The sequence below is a fragment of the Ambystoma mexicanum genome, chromosome 2p (assembly GCF_040938575.1).
Source record: "Ambystoma mexicanum isolate Mex_15411 chromosome 2p, UKY_AmexF1_1, whole genome shotgun sequence".
Classification (NCBI taxonomy): domain Eukaryota; kingdom Metazoa; phylum Chordata; class Amphibia; order Caudata; family Ambystomatidae; genus Ambystoma; species Ambystoma mexicanum.
Window position 1 is genome coordinate 228,282,333 of NC_090923.1, and position 22,435 is coordinate 228,304,767.

Genomic DNA, 22,435 nt, shown 5'->3' on the forward strand with positions numbered 1-22,435 from the left:
CTCTCCCAAAGATTCCTGCCCTCTTCACTGGCGAGCCCCTTGGCTAGGCCACTTCGACTCATGCCCCCAGCTTCCGCCCCCTTCAAGGGAGATGTGATGTCTTCTCTCGAGTCGCTTCCTCTTCCGCAAAAGAGAGGACAAGCCCCCTCTTTTTTTTTTAAACTTTATTTGTAAGAGATTGTAATATGAACAGAATCTATGTAACATGTTGATCATAAAATGTCTAATTTGTAAATTAAAATTTGTACAGGAGTACACTAGATTTAAGCACCAACAAATCTCAAAATTCATTAGCTCTCTAAAAGAGATGCATTTTCCAATTCTTTCTCAATGGTATTTACAAGGTTCATAGTTTTTACTATAGAAGTGTCCGTTAATCCCCACATACATTTAGTCCAAATCCACTCTCTAGCTAGAATTGTGTTAGCTTGCACAAAGGACTTTATAAGAATGCATCATACATTTTCAAAATAACAGCACTATAAGAACAGATGTTTTAAAGTCTCCAGAGCTTGATTACAAAAAAGACAAACCTCTTTGGTGTCAGCCAATGTATCTTTAGACCAGTGTTTCGTTCTAGATCGAGTATGAATTTAATCTAGCCCAAAGCGCATAAAAGTCCGATCGACCTTAGAACAGGGGCAAAGTGTTAGATAAGACATGCGTGGTTTCTGCTTATGTATGAATTTGCGATATTCCGCACAAGAAGGGTAGATTTCCATTTTCGTACAGGTATCACCCCAATCCTGTAACAATAGCTTTTTCTTGATTTTCTGTTGAAAAAGCTCCAAATCTTCCATTGGGAGATTAATCTTATCCAGTAAGGTTAGCATGCGTTCTTTAAATTGCACCATAGAGGGAGGGTTGTTATCTGTTAACATTCTGTTTAGCCCTATGTAGAGCGAGTTTCTAAAAGGAAATAATATTTTAGCAAAGTTATTTAACATGCGCCAATTGTATCTGGAGGAAAGGGAATTAATCCCCAACTCATGTCTTATCACAGCATTAGGCATAGATAAAGGTAAGCCTAATTCATCTTTCCAAATGAGCCCTTGAAGTTGGTCCAGGTCATGTAAGGAAAGTTTGACTCCATATAATAAAATGGCTTCAATTTTTTTTTAATAAAATTCCAAAAGTGGTAATAGAGAAATTTTACAAATTTTCTTTAGTAGAATTTTCATTTGGCATTTTAATGGAGCAATTTTCGCAATCAATTGTTCTTTCGTGAATTTATAGGAGGTATTTTTAGAGAGAATCAATCCTAAGTACGGTAGAGTGGGACTAATTGTAATTGGAGAAACGCAATTTTCCATACAAACTTACGTACTTTTTTCTTATTTGAAAAGATAATGATGTTAGATTTTTGAGGATTGACTACCAAATTATTAGAGTTACAATATTGCATGAAACAATCAAGTTTAGCTTGAAGACCTGAGTGAGTCCGATCAAAAAATAAGATGTCGTCAGCGTAGGCTAACCAAGACGAGGTAAAGGCTCCGATACGAAATTGCAAACGACTTCTTAGCATTCCATAGGTCTTCTATATCTAGGAGATAGAGATTGCATAGTATAGCTGCTAAATTACAGCCTTGTTTAACACCAGTAAAAGATGGAATAGCTTGGGTTAGAGAGCCTTCCCTGTTAATTCTAACTTTGAAGTTAGTTCTATAGTGCGACATTCGGATAAGAGTAATGAGGTATTGGGGGAATTTAGCTTTCTGCAATTTTTCCCATAATTTGCTCCTAATAACCCCGTCAAACGCAGCTTTCAGGTCTACGGAGGCAACAAAAACGGGGCCATGAGACGGGCAAGTAGAATGAGATATAATATGAGCTATCAAACACGCATTAAGGGGAGTTCCCATCAATTTGCGAAATCCCACTTGCGACGGACACAATGTATCATGGTTGCGTGCAAATATTTCAAGCTCTTGTAGAATTAGAGAAGCGAATATTTTCGCAGCGACATCAATGATCGCTATAGGACGATAATTATTTGGGTCTTCAATTGAGCCTTTTTTTATGTAAGGGGATGATAACTGAAGTAAGCCAAGACTCCGGCATCCTTTTAGATTTGAATCTCTCTTGGAAAATAGCAAGAAAAATTGGGGCCCAGAATAAAGGATCATCCTTTATTAATCAGGGAGGGAGTCCATCAGGACCTGTGCATTTAGAGCTTTTTAATTTCTGAATAGCCTCAATTATGTCAATCTTTCCCCAAGGACAAATATTAGGAAGTAAATGGCATTCAGGTGGAATATCAAGCACGCTATAATTTTCTGGAAGAGCATATTTGGCGAGAAAAAAAGAAGTCCAGGTTGCACTATCAATGCCAGAGACAAACTCCCGCGCTGGTTCTTTGTCTAGAAATCTTATCGTATTCCATATGTCTTTAATCTTGCAATTGCAAAGAAGAGTTACTATTTTTTGGTTTTGAAGCAGTTTGTTAGCAACATGAATCTCCTTTACTGCTTTTTTATATGAAAATAGAACCTTTCTTTTTAGCGCAAAATACTCGGCATTGGAGCACAACGTAGACTTCTTTAACATCCGTATATGAGCGTTTTTCTTACTTTTTAGAACAGCTATCTTAGCACAAAAGTCATCTCTGTTATATTCACAGGAGAATTGTTCAGACTTACGAAAAACACCTTTAGCCAAATGTGTGGCAATCATTTCACAATTCCATTTTAGGATTACAGAGTTAAACATGCCATTTTGTGCTTTATCTTTCCAAAGGTCTCTATTGACAAGAAATGTGAAATCTCTGCATATAGCAGGAGACCAGTTAATTGAGACACCTGGTCTGTGATTTTGAATTAGTGCTAACTGAGCTAATGGAGGACACAAAGTAAAATAGTTCCGAATAGAGGTGGTGATCATCACATGATCTCCAATATCAGTCCTAAGGGTATTTGTTTTAGTCATAGAACGAGAAAGTCCATTTGAGGCAAATATGTGATCGATCCATGAACTTGCATTTCCCCTTTTCCAAGTGACATTACAATGAGTGTCTGTGTGGGCAATTAAGTGTATATTCCAGGTTTTAAGGACTTTACACCAAATCTTTCCTTTTAGACTAGAGGCATGATGATGGTGTGAGTAGGAACTCTTAGAGATGCCATGGGAATTAAAATCACCTCCGATAAGGATTTCTGCAGATGGAGCTTTGCAGAGTGCAAGGTTCAGGGCATCACGTAAGATCTCAACCGCTTTTTCAATTTGGAGTTGAGCGGGATTCCAATGAAGGGAGACCAGCAAAAGATTTTCATTCATTTTAACCATGAAGGAAATGTCCAACATGATGAACATATCCGATTCATATATATTGTTGATGATAAAATTTAAACAGGTGTCAACAAGATCGCAATGCCACCATTAGGTCTCCCTTTCACCCCTTTTTAAGCATGATGGGAAAAGGTTTTATAGCCATCAAATTGGATGTCTTTCGTGGCCTGAATAAGTAAGATGTTAGGTACGATTTTATGTTCTGCCGCTCTTCTCCATTTCAGTAAATTAAGTAGCCCACAACAGTTCCACAACACAATGGTAAGGTCATGAATATATGAAGAGGCTGTACTTATGTTAACAGCAGACTTTCTGAGTGGCTCCAGCCATTTGAGCCCATTTAGGGCATTAGTCAAGGCAGAAAGTTGTTCCGACATGTTTTTGTTCGATGCATTATCCGCAGATAGGGAGTTTGTGAAATCACTGTTTAATTTCGAAGGAGGTGGTTGGTACTCCATAAAGTCCATAGCAATTTTTATTTGTGGAAAACCAACCATAGCCAAACCAAGGATCAAAGGATCACTTTGGTGATCCCACATCAGTTTAGCAATTATGGGAGAAGACATTTTAGACAGCATCCTGCAGTTGTTCATATTCGGCAATCTAATCCATTCTATGTCATTTGTAACCAAATTTCTAAGTGGAGGAATTCTATATAAGGCGTTCATAAGGAACGATCTGTTAATGCGAGCTGTCCCATTGATTTTGACACCGCTGATCCATCCAATGGTATTTTTCATTTCAGAGGGGATATTCTGGAATTGCTGGATGGTTCGATTCTCTTCTACTTCATTAGAGCACTCTTGTTGAAAATCCTCATCAGCGCTCTCTTTCAATTCTTCGGGCTAATCACCCTCAGCATGGTAATTTGTTGTTATAAGTGTCATGATCTCTGCTTCCAAAAGGTCAGGACTTACCCAACTCCCTTGGAAGCAGACCCATAACCCAGGTTCCGAGTGCCAACCAGTCCCAATTGGGACCTTTTGGACCCTGTCCTGGCGCCAGTGGCACCAGGCTCATAAATATGCCCAGTCCCAGCGCTGGAAGCGCCGGGCTCATAATGCTTGGGTGGACTTACCTGCAGCAGAATATGCTGCTTACTTACCTGCCAGTTGAGCCTCTAATCCTCTTCTGTTTGGGACTACTTTTCCTGTTGGGTGGGGCAGGAGCCACTCCCTAGGTTCAGAACACTGGAACTCTTCTGGAAAGCAGGAACTCTTTTCTTACCTAGGCGAGGCTGTGGAAGGAGACACCTAAGCACTACAGGAGGCTATTTAAACCACACCCGATGGATGAATCTTGCTTTGCGTTATTCTGCATCCTCTGCAGCAGAACGCTCATCGTGTCTTCTGCATCTGATCCTGGGCCTAAGGGAAAAAGGCTTACCATCCTGAATCCAGTCTTCAGCAACACCTATAAAGACAAGAAAGAACAGGTTAGCATTATGGTCTTCAGTGACAGCGCTTCTCTTACCTGGTCCATCGGCTGTCGCCAACGCCTCGCGCTTCATTCCGGCATCTGAAAGACAAAGGCTTACCTACTCTTCACGTGCTCCGGAGGTCTTCGCACTGCATTCCGGCATCTGAAAGACAAAAGCTTACCAACTCTTCGCACGCTCCGGAGGCCTTCGGCGCTGCATCCCGCATCTGAAAGACAAAAGAAGGTGCGTTTAAAGACATTGGGGAACTTCATTACTCACGTGCCAGTACTCCTTCCCACGCCGAACCCAGTGGGTATTCCGGCACCCTTCAGCAGCTCCGAACTTGTACCTGCAAGATAAAAGGACAGTTAGTGCGCATCGTGAAGCAGGCAACAAGCGCTTACTTACGTGCTTCCAGGCGCTTCTATTCCTCACACGGGTTCCATCCTCAACTCACTTCAGCCCGTCATCCGCCATCGCCGGAACCCTGCAAAATAAGAGACATCATTACAAAAGACTTTTAAAGACATTTGAAATACTCGGAACTTACCGTTCGTGCAGTAAACGACGGACAGCAGTCCTCTGAGGTCAAGAGGCCTGCACCCTTATCCAGTGAAGAAACTGGTTACGGCACCCTGCCCCGAGGCAGATGGAGAGCTCGGCGTTCACTTACCTAAGGTGAGAGCATTAACCTTTGGGGTTCTACAGGAGAAGAGAAGGGGAAGAAGAGAAGGGGAAGAAGAGAGAGACACCCAATAACCCCAGTTCATTAATCCCATATTTTCTATCTGCAGACACCTTACTCTTCGAGTCAGACATACAGTGCACAGAGGTCCAGCCCAAAGAGCCAACCGTGTGTTACACATCACCTTTGAAGATACGGTATTCGCCCAGTCAAGACCGGCGACTCTGCGGGAATCAGGTGAGCGTTACAATAAGTTCAGCCCTTGTATGACCATCCTGGTCTTGTTGTATGTTTTTAGCGAGGGCAAATACTGTGGAATCAGATATAGATTGACTAGGATCCTTCGTCTGCAGAACCTTTTCAATCAATTGACCTTGCATTATGTGAATGTCTATGCAATAGCCTTCTTCTTTGGGGATTGATTCTAGTAATATGGCGATTTTTTCTAACACTTCTTTGCTATGCATGGTTTTTGAATGTTTTTCTGCTTCAATCGCAGTAGGCGCAGTCTCTCCATGACTGTCCTCCTTACTTTTGAGAGTTATGTTTCTAGTGAACCCATCTGATTTTTTTGAGGAAATGTCAGTAAAAAACGAAGTTAAATGGGGTTGAACCATCAACTCAGATTGTACCTTAGATTCGATTTCCGTATGAGTTTTTCCTTTCATGTCAACGACTTCCACATTAGAACGTTTCACAAGCTGCTTCTGTGGGTTTTTTTTTGGAGTAGCCAGTTGATTCAGAGTGGTTTCATGAATAGGAGATGGTTTCAATTGCAAGGCATTTTTGCTCTCCTCATTTAACTCATTTAAGTTTAATTTTTGTTCCGGAGAGCTCACCAAAATAGCATCTAAGTTAGTGTTTATGGATTCTTTATTTCCACAAGAGAATGCTTTAGACAAATCATGCATTTTTTTCTCGTCTTTGAGGGAAATTCCTTTATTTTTCTGACGTCTTTTTAAAGCTTTTAAGTGATTTTTCTTGGATCTTCGTGACATATAATAGAACTTTGCTTGAGATTCAGCGCTTTCTTGAGGCTCTTCTTTGGCCGTGGCTTTATCATTTAAATCAATCAAAATCGAAGGACTGTCCGGTGCAAGTTCTACCAAGTCTTTACTGTCATTGGGGGTTTGATCCTCTTTTAACATGTCTAGAATATTATTTTTGGAATTCATCTGGACCAAGATGTTCTCGACTTGTATCAGTCTATCGTGTTGCAGTTTAGCAACTTCCAGATAATCAATTTTAGCAAATTCTGACGATGACTCCTTAACCTCTTCTTTTTCTACTTTTTCAACCTTACGCCGTAATATTTGTGCAAAAGACACTGTTACACTGTTTAGTAGCATTGGTTCATCAGAGGTTTGCGAATCTATTTGTTTTTTTTCAACCTGTGGGATGTAGGTTTCTGCAGCATCCTTCACTTTGCAGTTCATATGATAGCCCTGCCATGCTTCTTGTGCCAAGATGTAGCCTTCAATTTTGGTAATGTGGGAAGTGTTTTTTATCATTTCCCTTTGTAACTCTTGCAATAGAAGATGCAAGTATTCATGACCACGATCCAACAAGTTTAAAATTTTCATGAAGATAGGTAGATCATTGATTTTTTGTTCAAAGCAGTCCTCCTCAATAGTTCCTTGAGTCTGTGGCATGATGGGCACATTGGAAAGATTAAACACAGGAGCCGAGGTATTCTTCTGCTCAAAGAGTGGACTTTGTGTGAGCGGATTACACACGGATCTCTTTGAAGCCGAACTGGTGGACGGAAATTGCCCAACAATTTTCTCTGTGATATTTCCTGAATCTGTACACTGATAATTGAACTCTTTGATGTTAGATTTGTGAAAGTGTACGTGCTCCATCCGCATACCTTGAGTAGAAACTGGAGTGGAGGGGCCGAGTAATAAACGCACTCTTTTATCTAAGTCTGACATAATTACAGGAGCAAGCATAGAAATGTCAGAAATCGGTAAATTTCTATTACATGGATGTCAGCGATTATGTTTTGAATGTTGCAAGTGTGCTCCTCTGTATCAAAAGGATCATTGGTTATATTATCGTTTGTTTTTTTAACGAACAAACTCCTTTAGACCCAACGGGTGCGATTTGTTTTTCAGATATGGTGTCAACTTCATCAAATGGTTTCAACACGTCGTCATGATTTGACATATGTTTTTCAGACATAGTGTCAACTTCATCAAATGGTTTCAACACACCGTCATGATTTGACATAGATAGAAACGATTGTTTACCATTAAGTGAGGTTACAGGGCTACATTTTTTCTTTTTGTTTACATTTTTTGGAGAGTCGGCGGAGGGAAGGGTTTTAGAGGAACACTCCCTCCTCTTTTTCCCATTTCTTAAAGCCAAATCCATAATACAACAGTCATTTGGCACAACAAACTCTAGAAGTTCTTAAACTATAAGTAGCACAGAACAAGAATAATTAACCACGTGATTTAAACAGGCAGAAAAATCAATTTCCTGCCCCAGGTTTACTACTAGATAAAGCAGAGAGCCAGACCCCGCGAGCCGCACCGCGCACAGCGAACAGTACTTCAGTGTACTTCACTGTGCGCGGTGCGGGTGCGCGAGGGATCTGGTATTTAATTCCAAAAAGGAGGCGGTGACCACCAGGAGGGCGGATTAGCAAATTAGGACACACCTCTAGGCAAAAGAAAAGAGAAGAAACAGTCAGGGAAAGAAAAAACAAAAACAAAAATTGTCAACGTGACATACGTATATGCACGTGTGAAAGACACGTGTCATAGAATTTTAGAGCAGCACGGGGTCACAACGTGAAAGTATCGCGTGACTTGTGGCACTTGAACAACACAATGTGAAGAGGACACGAACTATCAGGCTGAGTTCGTAAACACTATAAGAGTAGTGTTGTGTATATTAACAATAGTCCAGTCACCTTTTGGAGGTCAGGCAGCACAGTGTAGCAGGAAAGGACGTCCGTAAGGTTTCCGGCTCACAAGATCCTGGCAACTTTTCAAATGGGGAGAGCGCCCGCACGCAGCCAGCAGCCAACAGTACTTCAGTGTACTTCATGGAGCGCGGCGCAGGTGCGCGAGGGATCTGGTATTTAATTCCAAAAAGGAGGCGGTGACCACCAGGAGGGCGGATTAGCAAATTAGGACACACCTCTGCTTCTTTTGAAAAGATGGGCTGGAGCGGGATGGAAGGCAGCTAGCCTTCCCCCTCTCGTCAGCAAAAATCTTTAGTCTCGTTACCATCCTCTTTGATGCGTTTCACTTGAGCTGGGTAAGACAACAAACTTTATCTGGTCCCCCCCTCAGTGAGGGATACTGCAGTCTGTTCAGGGCTGGAACACTCTGCTGATGCCCAGTGGTTCCCCTTCCTCCTGGAGGGGGTAGACTGTCTTCATCCAGTGCTTTCCAGATCCACCCCCTTCTCTTAAAATGGCTGTTTTTAGCCCTGCCGACAGTGGGTAGTGATCATCATTACTCCTCTCCATCGTCCCAGTGTAGGGGGGGTTCTGGGAACAGTAGTCCTTTCTGAGAATACTATATAAAAGTTTGAAATACGTTTTAAAGGCAAACTATGTTTGGAAAAAGAGCAAGTGAAGCTGGGCAAAGTGTTTTTCATAATTTTACAAGGCCAGTTAGTTGAGAGTTGGCCTTTGGGATGTGACCAAACCCCTTCCACTACTCCACATGGACGAAAGAGGGAAGACACCACAATGGTCCCTACACCGTATCGGTGACTGTTTGCCGAATGGAGAATATTTGCCAAGTGTTAAAAACCGCAAGCATCATTAACTTGTGATGCTGCTACTTTGACACGTTACATTAGTGACTGTCTTTACGAACTGTGAACGTCCGTTAAGTGCTAATATTTCAACTATCATAGGCTGTATATTATTTCTGGGAACGTGTCGGTATCTGCTACTTAACTTTATCCAGCTGGAGTGGAGGGGCCCAATTACACATTGGTCCGCATCTAGCATTCGCCACGGGTGATTTGGATAAGGACCTTGGCGTCTGGGGAGTGACTGTGGGTGAATTGACTCTGGTACGGAGTGCTTCGTGGTCCTTTCCTGTTGGTTAATAACTTGGGAAGCTGCAAGGTTCGAGGTGGAGTCGTCCTAGTCTAGTACATTAAAGTCTGCGTACGCTAATTACTATAAATTAAAAGGGACTGGTGGACCTTTCCTTTTGAGAATAATCTCAGGAGGCTGCAAGGTCCACGGGGGTCATTGCGTTACAAAAGCTTCTGGGCATATTAAAGCCCGTGTACACAGAGCATCAGAAATCAAAGGGTCTGTGTGCTAGGGAGTGACTGCAGGCTTCGGCCTTGGAGCGCCCAGTGTTTTTGGAAATACTTTGGAGCATTCCTGGTCTATGGCTTGCCTTACTATACGGTGTCCATTCAGCCTGAACTAGGTGACTTGATGCTTGGTGTTGCGTGCATAACGGACCCCAATTGTGTTTTTATAACACACTGTTCTTATTCATACACCGTTTTATTCATGGTTTTTATGTTTTTGTGTTCTTAATTTGTTTTTACCACTGCACAGGCATTTTAGTAATCTGAAGGACACGGTGGAAACTTCAGTCTTATATTGCTCTCCTCTAGTTGTGCACTGGGAAAGTGAATAATAAAGTGCACCTGGGGGGCAATTGGGTTGAGCTCTAAATTTGAAGGAATTGCCACACTTGGTTTGTATATTGTTGGGAGGGTATTACTGATTTAAGGCACCCAGTGTGGCTGGTATTTGAATTGTCCTCCCTTAAAAGACATATCAGATCCGAGGCCTCTATACAGTGTGTTGTATTAGATAGAGGCCCGAGCCATTTATTATGGGAGTTACACTAAGAAGTAAGGGTTGCATCCAAGAAGTGACAATGCCACCACCAGGAAATGTGGGTGTTTCAAATGTTTGGTCGCGTGGAAGGGGCAGGGTGCTGTCACAATTAAAAAGTCTGGTACCCACCCCAGGTATGTCCTTGTTACCAGCAGAAGTGAGCATGGACCCAAGCACTCCTAAGGTCATTGCCCTGAACTCCTTGTCAGACAAGTAGGTCCAGGAGCATGCATCCTTTGGGATAGAAAAACAAGAGGAGACGATGACTGGGGTTTTGGGTAACAAACCAGGTTTTATCAAACATTGAGGGAAATCTTAACTCTATGGTTGCAGGAGTGATACACTGGGAGGGGGGATTTGGTTTCAGATGTTTCGATCCTGGCCCCATCAATTTCGCATGAGCTGGCAAAGTGAGTACGATTATCGCTGGACTTTAAAACTAATGAATGGAATATTCCTGAGTCCCCTGCTTGGGAGGTAGGTTTTACAGAAATAATGCTCCATCAACACGTGGGGAACAATCCACTGCATAAGTATATCCCATTAGTACAGTCTCCTGCTAGATCGGTTTTGCATGATTATGACTGGATGGGTGAGAGCTCCAAGGTGGTTGTGGCTGGGGAAGGAGTTCATTCAATGTCTAGGGTGGGTGAGGGCACACACAAAGGTGGGTGGACAAGAGGACCATCTCCCAACTCTGGATGAGTTGTCCTTTCCTATTCTAGCTCGAATTTTACATTCAATGGATAGAGGTTATGAAATACTGAACTTTGAAATCCGGGATCTAAGACAACAAGGTCCATCTTTTGGAGGGCTACATAATGGCAATTTCAATTTACAACACCTTACCTACTAAAAGGGACACTATGCCAGTCGAGGTTATTCCTGGTAAAGGAGGACTGGGGGGGCTGACGACAGGGGAAGTTCCCTCCACTGACTCTGGGATACCGGTGGAAGCCGTTACCTCTAATTTAGAGGTAGAATCGATTGTGGGCCCTTTACCGTCAGTGTCGTTCCTAGGCATGCCTAGGGGACGGGGACATAGGGTAACAAGTAGTAGTCCCAATCGGAACCAGCGGGAAAATAGTCTCATTGTGTCATTGTGGCATAAGTAAGAGTAAAGTCCTTCCCTCAGGGAAACAAATAAAGAACTGTAAATTACCTCCTAAACAAAACAATAAGGGCTCAAGAATATTCTTGAGAAAATTACGAATAGAGGACTGTTTGGACACAGTAAAACTTCATCTGAGGTCATTTATAACTAAAGAGGTTATTATGGCAGAAAAGAAGCATTTCCTAGCTCTGGGTTTTGAAGTTACCGATACAGGGCCCTCAATAATTTCGAGTGTTGCACCAATTTACTTAGATAAGAGCAGGATGGTGCGAGGACCAGTTTGTGCGCATCATTCGGACATATACACTTCAAGATGATATACACAAGACGCTACTGGTAGTAATAAATGGGCTCAAGAACGTAGGGAAACACACTGGTCACTGGCATCTGTGATAGTTGTGACTTTAATGCGGAATGTTTGGACGACAGTGGTATTTGGTTCCAAATAGAAAGTCTATGGCAAAGAGGTCCCGAGCTAGGGGTAAAAGAGTTATCCAAGAATTTAAAGCATGGGACCCGTCAATTGAGAACAGGAATGCTTAGGGTGATATCCCCCCCCCTAATTTCTCTTGGCAGAATGGCCCGTGGAAAACAACTCTAGACTATGCGTTTGTCTCCCATGTTTTAGCACTGAGGGAGAGGGGGGTCCTTGGTAATACACCCTTTGACTTTGAGTGATCACTCTTCATAGGTGTACAAGACTGTCCTTCCCTTAAAAAAGGAGAACGATATGCATCTTGCAGTAGAAATAAACCCTAGAAACTATGAGGTTAGATGGGTACCAAAACTTGCAAGGGCCTTCCTCGAGGTGTTTGCCAGCATGTCCACAGAGAGGGAGGCTTATCTATGTTCTTCTGTAGGCTTTTCTGTAACAATACGGGAGGTTTTGGGTAGTCTATCCATGGATAAACTGTAAAAGAAGGAGGTGCACAAAAGGGATGGTTCTCAAGGCCTTTGACCACGTAAACAGGGCCTTGCTTTGGAAAAAGTTATATGAACGGGGCTGTCCACCCCTGTTGGTGTGGATATTTGAGGCATTGCACACGGGCACAAGAATCAGGTTGAGGCTGGAAACCTTTGGAGGGTATTCATCACAGATTGAGACCAACAGGGGACTACGCCAGGGGTGTGTGCCGACTCCTTTACTTTTTTGTTTTTATTTATGGGGCATGTCAGGCCATTTGGAAAAAGTTAGAACAAATCCACCAAGGCTGGGAACACAGGTGATACAATATCTATTATATGCAGATGATATTGTAATTTGTGATCTAACCACTACAGGCTTACAAAGAGCCCTGGTTGCAGTGGAAGAGTTTTTAGTGGTTAGAAAAAATGTAAAATGACTGCTTGGAAACAAAAGAATTGTAGCCTTGAGGTGGTCAGCAAGTTCATATATTTATGCTCGCCCTTTTATAATTTTGATGGTCCTGAACTTGTGGTGGACGACAAGGCCAATTTCTTGGGGCACTTCTTAAGTTGCGCCTATTTTGACGCCAAATTCGGGAGAATTTTGATTCTTCCTGTTCTAAAACTGTATAAACAGCAAATGGTTCAGAAATTGAAATACAGAGCCCGAACAAGAAGTATACAAACAGACTGACCTAAACTGGAAGGTTTAATTTGGCGAGGGCTCCTCCGTTTACCTCAGTCAGTCCCACTAGTGGGGAAACTTTATGAACTAGGTCAGCTCCCCATTCAGACTAGGATTGTCTGGGGGAAGCTACAGTTGTTTACAAGTATTCTGTTCCCACTGGCTGCGTCAATTTATGAGTGTTTGAATGCTGTATGGAATAAAGGCTCATGTACGGTTTTAGTGGACTGGGCTTCTGATTGCTTAAAACATTACAAGCAATAGGTGTATCCCTAGAAGAACTGGGAAGTACTCCTAAATTGGCTAAGGTACAATTATCCAGATATGTGTGGGCTAACCTAAGAGAATCTTTACTGCAATATCAATATTTTGGTGATCACTGCCTGGATATCTAAACATTTTAATACTGTTTCTCTATACTTGAAAAAGCATCCTTCAAGGCAGTTTAGGTTCCAAATTTTAAGACTGAGGCTAAATCTAGTGCAAACGTAAAATTCTGGGACGACGGAAGAATATCGCACGGGAGCAGAGGCTCTGTCGCCACTGTCACAAGCATTTAGTGACTCTAAAGCATTTGTGTGTACAGTGCCCCAGCCTATGGACTTTGCAGACTCAAACCTTCGCCATGAATTTTATCGCTACAGATCAAGAATTGTGGAGGAGGATCTTAAATTGTAATGAACTGCCTGCCTATTCGTAATTTAGAGTTTCTAAAAGCTTGTGCAGTGGATTTTTAGTTCATGATGTTGAGACTGATAGATTGTTTAATAATGTGTTATTGTTTAATTTTATATGATGGTAAATTGTGATGAATTGTTATGATTGCTTTTTGTTTTGTGTTAAAAGTACAATTTGTACTTTAAGACAATTAAAAAAAAAATTGCCATCTGGCATGAACGTGATTTTAAATTTATTTGAAGGAAAACCTTGCAAGTGATGTTAAACACCAAGGTAAAATCTCTGCCTTTGTGAACTAGTCCACTGTCTGTATTTAGTTAACTGTGCAATTGTGCATCCTGTGTGTAGCTTGCAAACTAGAGTTGAGAAAACATGGATGTTAACTATTTCTCCACAAATATCCCTCTCGGTCAAACGGAAAGATGGGACATCTCATCCTGCGCATCTGTAAGCAAATATATCAAGGCATATAGCTGCAATTGCATGGGTAAATTAGTCAAGCGAACGCAATCTTAATACTTCGACAACTCTGGATGGATCGAAAAATCTGACACTCACCCTCTAAGGGAGAGTATGTTCATGGAACAAGCCAAAAGGGGAGAAACGCCACCATGGCGTGTGGAGAAAAGACTAATTCAGCACAGACCCGACCCGTCATTCCAGGTTCCTCGATGCTGCCAGACCTGTAACAGACGTGAAAGAGGAGAAATGTACTCTGTATTTATGTGTGCATCAGAGTACAGGGGTTCAATCTTGTCACTGGTACCATGATGAAACTGAACACCAGCCGCTTACCTAGTCTACAGCGTTGCGGTCTCCCGTCGGTACAAAAAAATGAAAATTATCCTCCGTAATCGTGACTGAAGCATGTGTGTGTGAAATAGGCTATATCATTGGTAGGTGGCCACCACAACCATGGCAGCCATCTTATCATGGTATGCATGAAACGTGCCCCTTATAGACCGTGTTATTGAATGAGGGATATTTGTAATCGCGAGCCAGTGATTGACATAATTAATCCTAATAAAACTACAGTGACACACCGAAAAGTCAGAGAAAATAAAGGCAGAAGCAAGGAGCAGCAGCTCAGCACTTACTGGCATGGAAGGAACCTGGGGACATAGGATCCACTTGCCATCACAGAAGGTTCACAAGGAAGGGAGGTTTTGGTATGTCATTGCACTAAACCATACCGGTGCATCTGGTGGGTTATCGCTCTTGCGCCATCTCTAAGAGAAGAACGATAACAAAACAGAAGAGAACTCAAAGAAAGGACTACGCAAATTAGGAGAAGCACACTTAAAGCACGGCTCCCACCAGCGCCGTGCTCTGAACGTCAACATAATCACATGATCACAAGCAGGCAATCAGCTGCTTCTGGCGACTAGGAAGTGGGAGTCAGACAGGGGAAAAGAGTTTAAATATGCTCTTGAGGGCAAATAAAGAGCTACAAGCAAGGGTGGCTGGGGAGAAAACCCAAAGTGACGGGTTCGACCCTGTGCACCCAAAGGAAGGCACCCGAAAGAAGGGGTAGAGGAAGATGACGAGGAAGTCAGCATGAGCAGTGTTTCTCGCCAACCATCCCTCTGGGGGGACAAGCATGGTTTCGCAAGACTCTACTGTGCCCGTGAGGTCAGGGTCTAGTCTGGCATCTCGCAGTTCCTAAGCCTCAGAGCAGTCTCCAAGTGGCCCAGTGATTGTTCTGTCTGTTAACGAGGTTGCGGCTAGAAAGCTCCTGCTGTAGATGGGAGACTAGTGCATGTGGTCCTGGGCACCACAGTCCCAACAGGTGGTAGGAATGCAAGGAACTGGATTGGATCCGCTGGGAGCCTGCTTTGCCTCAGAAAAACCTCTACTCTTACTCCCACCACCATGGGACTTATCCCCAGTAGGATTTGGGACCTTAAAGTGAGAATGTTTACATTTATTCGAATGTGGCTGCTTCTTGGTCTCCTCAGCCTTCAGAAGGGTTCCTTTTTCTTTGTCCTTGTCCTTCCCACTGGGATCCTTAGACTGTCGCCCAGGGTCCGGAATAGTGTTTGTGACCTCAGGAAGCCAGGTTAGTGTGTTTTGCCCAGAGGAGGGGGTACACTGACATAGTGCTGCTTGACAACGGGAGCTGCGAAAGTTCCAAATCTCTGAAGAACACTTCAAGGAGCATCCCTGCCACAACATCTGTCCACTTGTCCATGCAGGAGAAAGTCCAGGGTCTCTGCCTGCGATGGAGTGTCTGTCGGTGGGTTTACTGTGGTATATATATATAGTATTTACAAAGTACAAAGTGTTATTATTTATAAGTCTATATTTTACAGAACCTTATTTTATATAAAAAAGCTGTGTTATCACCTAACCAAGTGTGGATTTTCCTTTGTGGGGACTTGGGGACACACTGTACTTAAGAACTAGCCTGCATCAGCTCCTGAGAGCTTAAGCCTTGGTTGTTCGTCCATAGCGACCATGTAGAGAACCTTGGCTCGGGTGCTCTGTTTCTCTATCCCACCCATATAAAGGGCATATGTACAGATACAAAAACCAGAAGACAACGTCCCAAGTGTCAGAACTTGGTGAGGGTCAATAGTTCAGTCTAGTGGTTGTGTCCAGGTCGCAAGAAGCCATCCCGATGTCCGTGCTGCCGCTGTAGCAACAAATAACCGAAAGGCAGTAAACCGCAAAATCCCAAAACCTGACGCCTACTTCTGCCACTGCACCCGTCGCCCCTGAAAGTCAACCAAGGCCACCCAGGGTCTTATCTTCTTCAGCCAGGCCTTGTCGAGGTACAATGGTGCCTAGAAAAACGTCTGTATAGGTGTGTTATAAATACTAAATCATATTGCAGCAAGTTTTGGTTGGTATGTATGTGGAGGGTTCAGATATCCTCCAATGGATAGAAGCATTTGAAATGGCGTGTGGTATCCATGATGTTGACCATAGAGATAGGGCTAAGTGTTTATTAAGTAGAGTACCTCAGGCTGGTTATGTCTGTATTCTGAAACTAGTGTGGAAGAAAGAGGCCAGTATGACTGCATGAAAGCTGCTTTGGTTGCTTCTTGGCTTCAAGAGGTTCAGGCACACCTCTTCCGGACCCACAAAGATCCCTTCCCCGGACGGCAGGCACGCAGGACTGGCACACAGGACACCTCCGGTGAAGAGCAGCAGTTGCATGATGTTCCCTCGTAGCTCGGAAGAGGTCACCTATCCATATCCTCTCTGGTTCAACTTGTGTCAGTACAGTAACTTTCTGATTGCTTGAAGATTTGTCGCTGCAGACTGCTTACTCAAGCTGGACGCCAGGATGCAAGCTTAAGATGACTTTGCTTCAGGTTTCTTGTTACAGATTCTGATAAGAAGGTGAGTACGAGGCTTTGTTATACTAAACACTCCGATTCACTCAGGCAGAACCAGGATCAGCCTGCCAGCCAATCCCACACAAGTGCATTCATGCAGGCAGTACCCAATCAGGTTCACAGGCATCCAGGCTATTCACCAGAAACTAGACACCCACAAAACAGATTGTGGAATGGGGCTACTACGCAGCCTTTCAGTGCACATCACTGCATTCATTCAAGCTCCATTCAGGGCTGGCTCAGGCATTGTGTCACTGTGACAAACCGAAGGTACTCTCAAATCTACTCCCCAGGTGACCAGGGAAGGGCCATTGCTTTTGTATCCCAACCCCTGAAGAGGCGAAAAACACCAGCACTTGCTGAAGCTCCCACTCGTGACAGGACCGCAACCCTCTGAGCGAGATTGTGATGGTGCTCTTGATGCCTGCCAGGTAGAGGGGGACAAGACACAGGTCTTGAAGAATGGCCCAGAGCCACAAGGACTGGGCTTCCAGGGAGAGAGCGGGGGAGTGTGTCCTCACCCTGCTTGGTGGTGGCAGTTTCCGTGAATATTCACACCACTTTCCCCTACAGCTGAGGTTAGAACTAACAACCTGGGGGCCCAGAAGACTGCTCATAGTACCAGGACGTTTATGTTTAACTCCTTCTCCCCCGGGAGCCAAAGAACTCTGGTGTGAGAATGTCCTCTGCGGGGCCCCCCCAACCCTCCAGAGAGGCGTTGGTAGTGACTGTAACCTGTTATGGAGGAATATGGAAGGGGACACCTTGAGTGAGGTGTGGCCGAAACAAACACCACTGAAGAGCTTGACAGAATGCCTGATTGAGGGTGATCTTATCTGTCCATGTGCCTGTGACCTGCTGCCATCTAGGAATTCCTGGAGGGGCAGCATATGGCGCCTGCAAAAGGGAACCAGACAGATGCAGGAGGACATCATGCCAAACGGGGATTTGATGGACCAGATTGCTGCGATGGACTCTGAAGATAGCCGCTGAAACTTACCCAAGAGGCTTCACCCGCTCCTCCGAGGAAGTCGACAGACATGAGATTGTGTTGAGCCGGGTGTCCAGGAAAAGAGCGTTCTGAGATGGCACTGCGTATGACTTCAAATAATTGATGGAGAATCCAAGCGAAGTCAGAAGGCATACAGTCTCTGCCGTGTGCTCGTTTGTCAGAGCATGGGAGGGTGGCCGGATAAGCCAATCATCCAGGTAAAGGTATATGTGGATTACATTGCGGCATAGGTGCACTGCTACCGGGGCCAAGCATTTGGCCAATACCCACAGAGCTAATTTCAGGCGGAAAGGAAGGGCCATCAATTGGTAATACCGCCCCTGTATGACAAGACACAGAACTTCTCCATTCATCGCAAACACCGGATGTGGAAGTATGTGTTCCCCAGGTCGAGAGATGTCAGAAAATACCCCTCCTCCAGCTGGTCGAGCACGTTTTGCAACTTGACCATCGAGAACTTTTGGGATTTTAGTCACTTGTGCTAGTTTACGGTTGGTCATCACCCTCCTTACTTCTTCCTTAGCAGACGTATCTGTACTGCATCCGGAGTCCCCGGGGCCTGAGGGACTGTTCAATTGCCTCTTTTCTTAACATAGCCTGAACCTCCTGTAGCAGTTGGACCATGTGAAGTTCTTGACACGCGGCAGGAAGAATGTGTGGGCAACGGACCTGAAATTCTAAAGCGTGTCACTGCTGAAGAATGTCCAATTTGTACGTGGATATCTTTCGCCACTGCTCAACAAAGTTTTAATGTGGACCTCCCACCGGGGTGCGAAAGTGGGGGCGCGGGCCGTTGGCCTGTTCAGGCCTGCTTGGGTGTCTGTCCTGGATGCGACAACGACGTTGGGTGCCACGGCCATGGGCCTGGGAGTGAACCCTATAGGGCACCTGGTTTCTGAAGCCGGAGGACTGATGATAAGAGGTTCTTTGCGAACTCTCGCCGTTGAAAAAGGAAGCCTTCCTTCTTCTCTTCTGGCACCAGATTGAAGAGCTTGGCCGCCTTCGAGATGGAGTGGCAGGAGAAAATGTTGTCCAGGGGTGAAGCCGTTGTGGGCTTGTCGACATCTGGCGGTTCCCCATCCACGGGAATGTAGTCATACTCATCTGTGAGAGTTTGGGTGTTGTGGTGTCTGTGTGAACGCACTCCTCTGCCACAGGGGGTAGGGCCCTGAGCACTGGCCCAGGGGTTATTGGTGTCCTACAGTGTGGTTTCGACTGGCACAGAGGAGGCCTTGGGAGACTTTTTGCTGGGCCAGGCACAGGAGCAGCAGGCAGCTGCTGCTGAATCTCTGCCACCAACGTATGCAAGGTGGTTAAAATGTCCAGGGACATGTCCCTTGGTGCAGGTGCACATGGTGCAGCTGCAGCAGTCCGTTTGGAGGGCTAAAAGGCTGGTAAGGCTCATGGGACAGTGATCTCTAATGAGGCAGGGGTCCTTCACCCCCTTCCTGGTCTGAGTAAAAATCTTCAGACAGATCCTCCTCAGAAAAGGTGTAGATATGTGTTGATCTCCTGGGGGAATCCAAAGGAGCCAGAGGAACAGCCTTGGTAGGATCGGGCAGACAGAAAATCCAGAGCTGTAGGCTCTCACACGATCCGTCTCTTTCGGGAAGAAGGCTACAACAGGAGCCTGCAGAGTAGCAATAGGGTGCAGCCGTCGATGGGATCATGGTCGGGGGTCAAGGAGGAAGAGAGAAACTGGGCAAAACGATAGTTGTGAAGATGACTGTCTTTGACAAACTCCTCGTCGCTGAAGACACTCCTTTTCCACTGATTTTGCCGACAGGGTCGACGATGGGATGGTGGACGTCCGCAACTCCGCCGTAGCTACTGTCACTGGCTAAAGCTGGCCTTGCTCATACCTCCAAGTGTCATCTAGCTGTCATATCCCTGTACACACAGGCTCCAGGCAAGGTCTCCCCTGTGGTCACATAGGAGCATCATGGAGTTCGTCAAGAAACTCTTCAGGACTTACCTGTCGGTGAGGGTCCCTGCCGCGGCTTGGGAACTGAACATGGTTCAGTCTAAGCTCATAGTGCCATGTCAATTTGGACTTGTTGTGATCTTTGATGGTAGATAGGCAAGGGTAGATCTTGCAGTGGCTCTACTGTATATTAGTGTCCCATGGAAAAAAGTGGGTGAGATGGATGGCAGTTTGACCGGCACACTGGTCCTGTGGAACGTGGATTCAAAGCGGCACAATAACAAGACAATGTTAAAGTTGAAGACAGGCTTTTCATTCAAGATCACTATAGTCGCCAACAAAAGAGAAGCAGAGTGGATAGTATATTGCAGTTGATGCTGAAGTTCTAAACACTATGCCAGACTATAGAACATATTGAAAAGGGGCTAATCGATCTTTGATATGCTTCCATCAAGAACGTGCTAAAAAACAACAAAAAAAAACGGTCTACTGAATGCCACCATCATGTGGAATTAACGGTCAGCTGAGAGCAGAACCGAACACAAACACCTAAGGTTATCTAAGCTATCGAGTCTGTAGGACAGGATATTCCATCTCCGTCTGTATTGTTCAAAGGACACCAGGCTACATACCCAGATATACATTACTCCTGTGAACACTCAGTGATTTCTTTATTAACTGTTACACTTATATGCCCTGTGCAATTCAGATTCTAGGTTATTCGATTTTACATATGCTTCCACAATGTTCCCCTTAGAGGCCTTGCCCCCCGCTAGTGACATAGGCTGTGAACAAAGTTACCCTAAAATATCGGCACTTCAATTAATTCTTGGAACATGTACCTAAACGCACTGGCGTTAGGGTGCACATATTTGGTAGGGACAAAAGCAGCTCAACGTTACTCCACTGAGTAAGTGGTTCCTTTCAGTCTGTCCCCTGCACTCAAATCCCACTCGGATAAACGGACTAGATTTTGTATAATGAGGAAGGAGGGAAGTTGATGAAAAAACGGATCCCTGCACTGATCTAGTTAACAATTCTATAAGCCTCCTGCTGCTGTTCCCTGATTCCTGCGGGACAAAGCTCCTGGAGTCACGTGGGGTTGGAAGGAAAAGCTTGTGTTGGATCCCTGGCGATATTGGCGCTGGATGAGGAATGTATCACTTATTTCAGTGGTGCCTCCATGTTGGGCAAGGACTCAGTCTGTAAACTGTTTGGGGCGCGTAATCTTATTTTTAATTGGCATTGGATTTCCAGGATCGCTCCTTGAATTAGGTGCTGGGCCACACAGTTGCTGTCCAGCACCTTATTCAAGGACCCATTCCAGCATTGCACCACTTCGCCTTGACAAAGACCCATTGGTCGAAACACATGTTGGCTTGTTTTCATGCAAATGGCAATACTGTTGCCTTCAAGATCCTGGCAATCCAATGCCAATTAAAAACAAGATTATGAGCACCAAAATGTTTCCAAACTGATTCATTGCCCAACATAGAGGCACCACTGAAATAAGTGAGAACATCCTCATCCAGCATCAACATCGCCAGGGAATCCAACACATGTTTTTAGATTTTGTATAAACCTGTAATTATTCATATAACATGCCTGCGTTTACAAAATGCTTTAGCCAACAGATGCAAAGCCATGCACAGTGCACTTTTTTATTAAACACATTTATTCAAACGGCTCCTACTTTATCTGTACTTGCTGCACTAACTCCTGCCAAACAAATTTTGGACCTTGTTTCCAAAGCACTCCAAGTTCTAGATAATATAATGATTCTATTGTTTACGCAATGTGACCAACAGAGTGTTGAACCATTTTATCAATTGTATCTAGAATAGGTTCAAATTTAGTAAAATCAAGCAGGGGTTCATCTCAATAATAAAGGGCAGTGTCCTTTGTTCACCATAAGGGTCCTCCCATCCTCTGGCAAGATGTGGGTTTAACTTTATAGGATGCCCTTCCTTCAGTTACAGATTTGAAAGCAAGACACTATTCAAAAACTAACTGTGGCTGTTCTTGGGCAGAGTGGCCATCATTCTGGCATGGAGAAGCTGTGACCTTATATGGCCCGACCATGTTCCCCATTTATCCACACATGTGAACAATGCCCCGCTGCTGAGGACTGCAATCTGTTTCATCAGGTTTCCCCCAGTAATGGCACTGCAAGGGTACACTACTGTATATATTACTAATATTACAAAATAGCAGTTACCAAATAGTAGAGACATACATAATTATGGGCATCTCCCCAGTCTCGAGATGCCCATAATTGGGATGCCATAAATGGGGAATACAAACCAGTATTCGTAGATCTTAAAATAGGAAGTTGCACATACTATACTAGCCATAGTTGAAAAACCTGAGACTTCTGAATCATTCACATTTTGAAAGACAAGTGGGCCCAAGTGGCAGAATACAAGACTTCACCGAAGCAATGGGAAACCGCTTTAGATACTGTTCTAGGAGAGAAACAGTCTGTTGAAGTTGAGTTCTACTGACCGTCACTGTTCCTTGCGGCAGACACATGCAGAACGGAAAA

The 22,435-nt window shown here is 44.2% G+C and overlaps 1 protein-coding gene across 7 annotated transcripts in view; it reads right to left on the reverse strand.

The window, feature by feature from the left end:
* ITPR1 (inositol 1,4,5-trisphosphate receptor type 1) overlaps positions 1-22,435 on the reverse strand; it is a 3,145,915-nt gene that overhangs the window by 1,715,637 nt on the left and 1,407,843 nt on the right. The gene's annotated exons all lie outside the window — the stretch shown is intronic.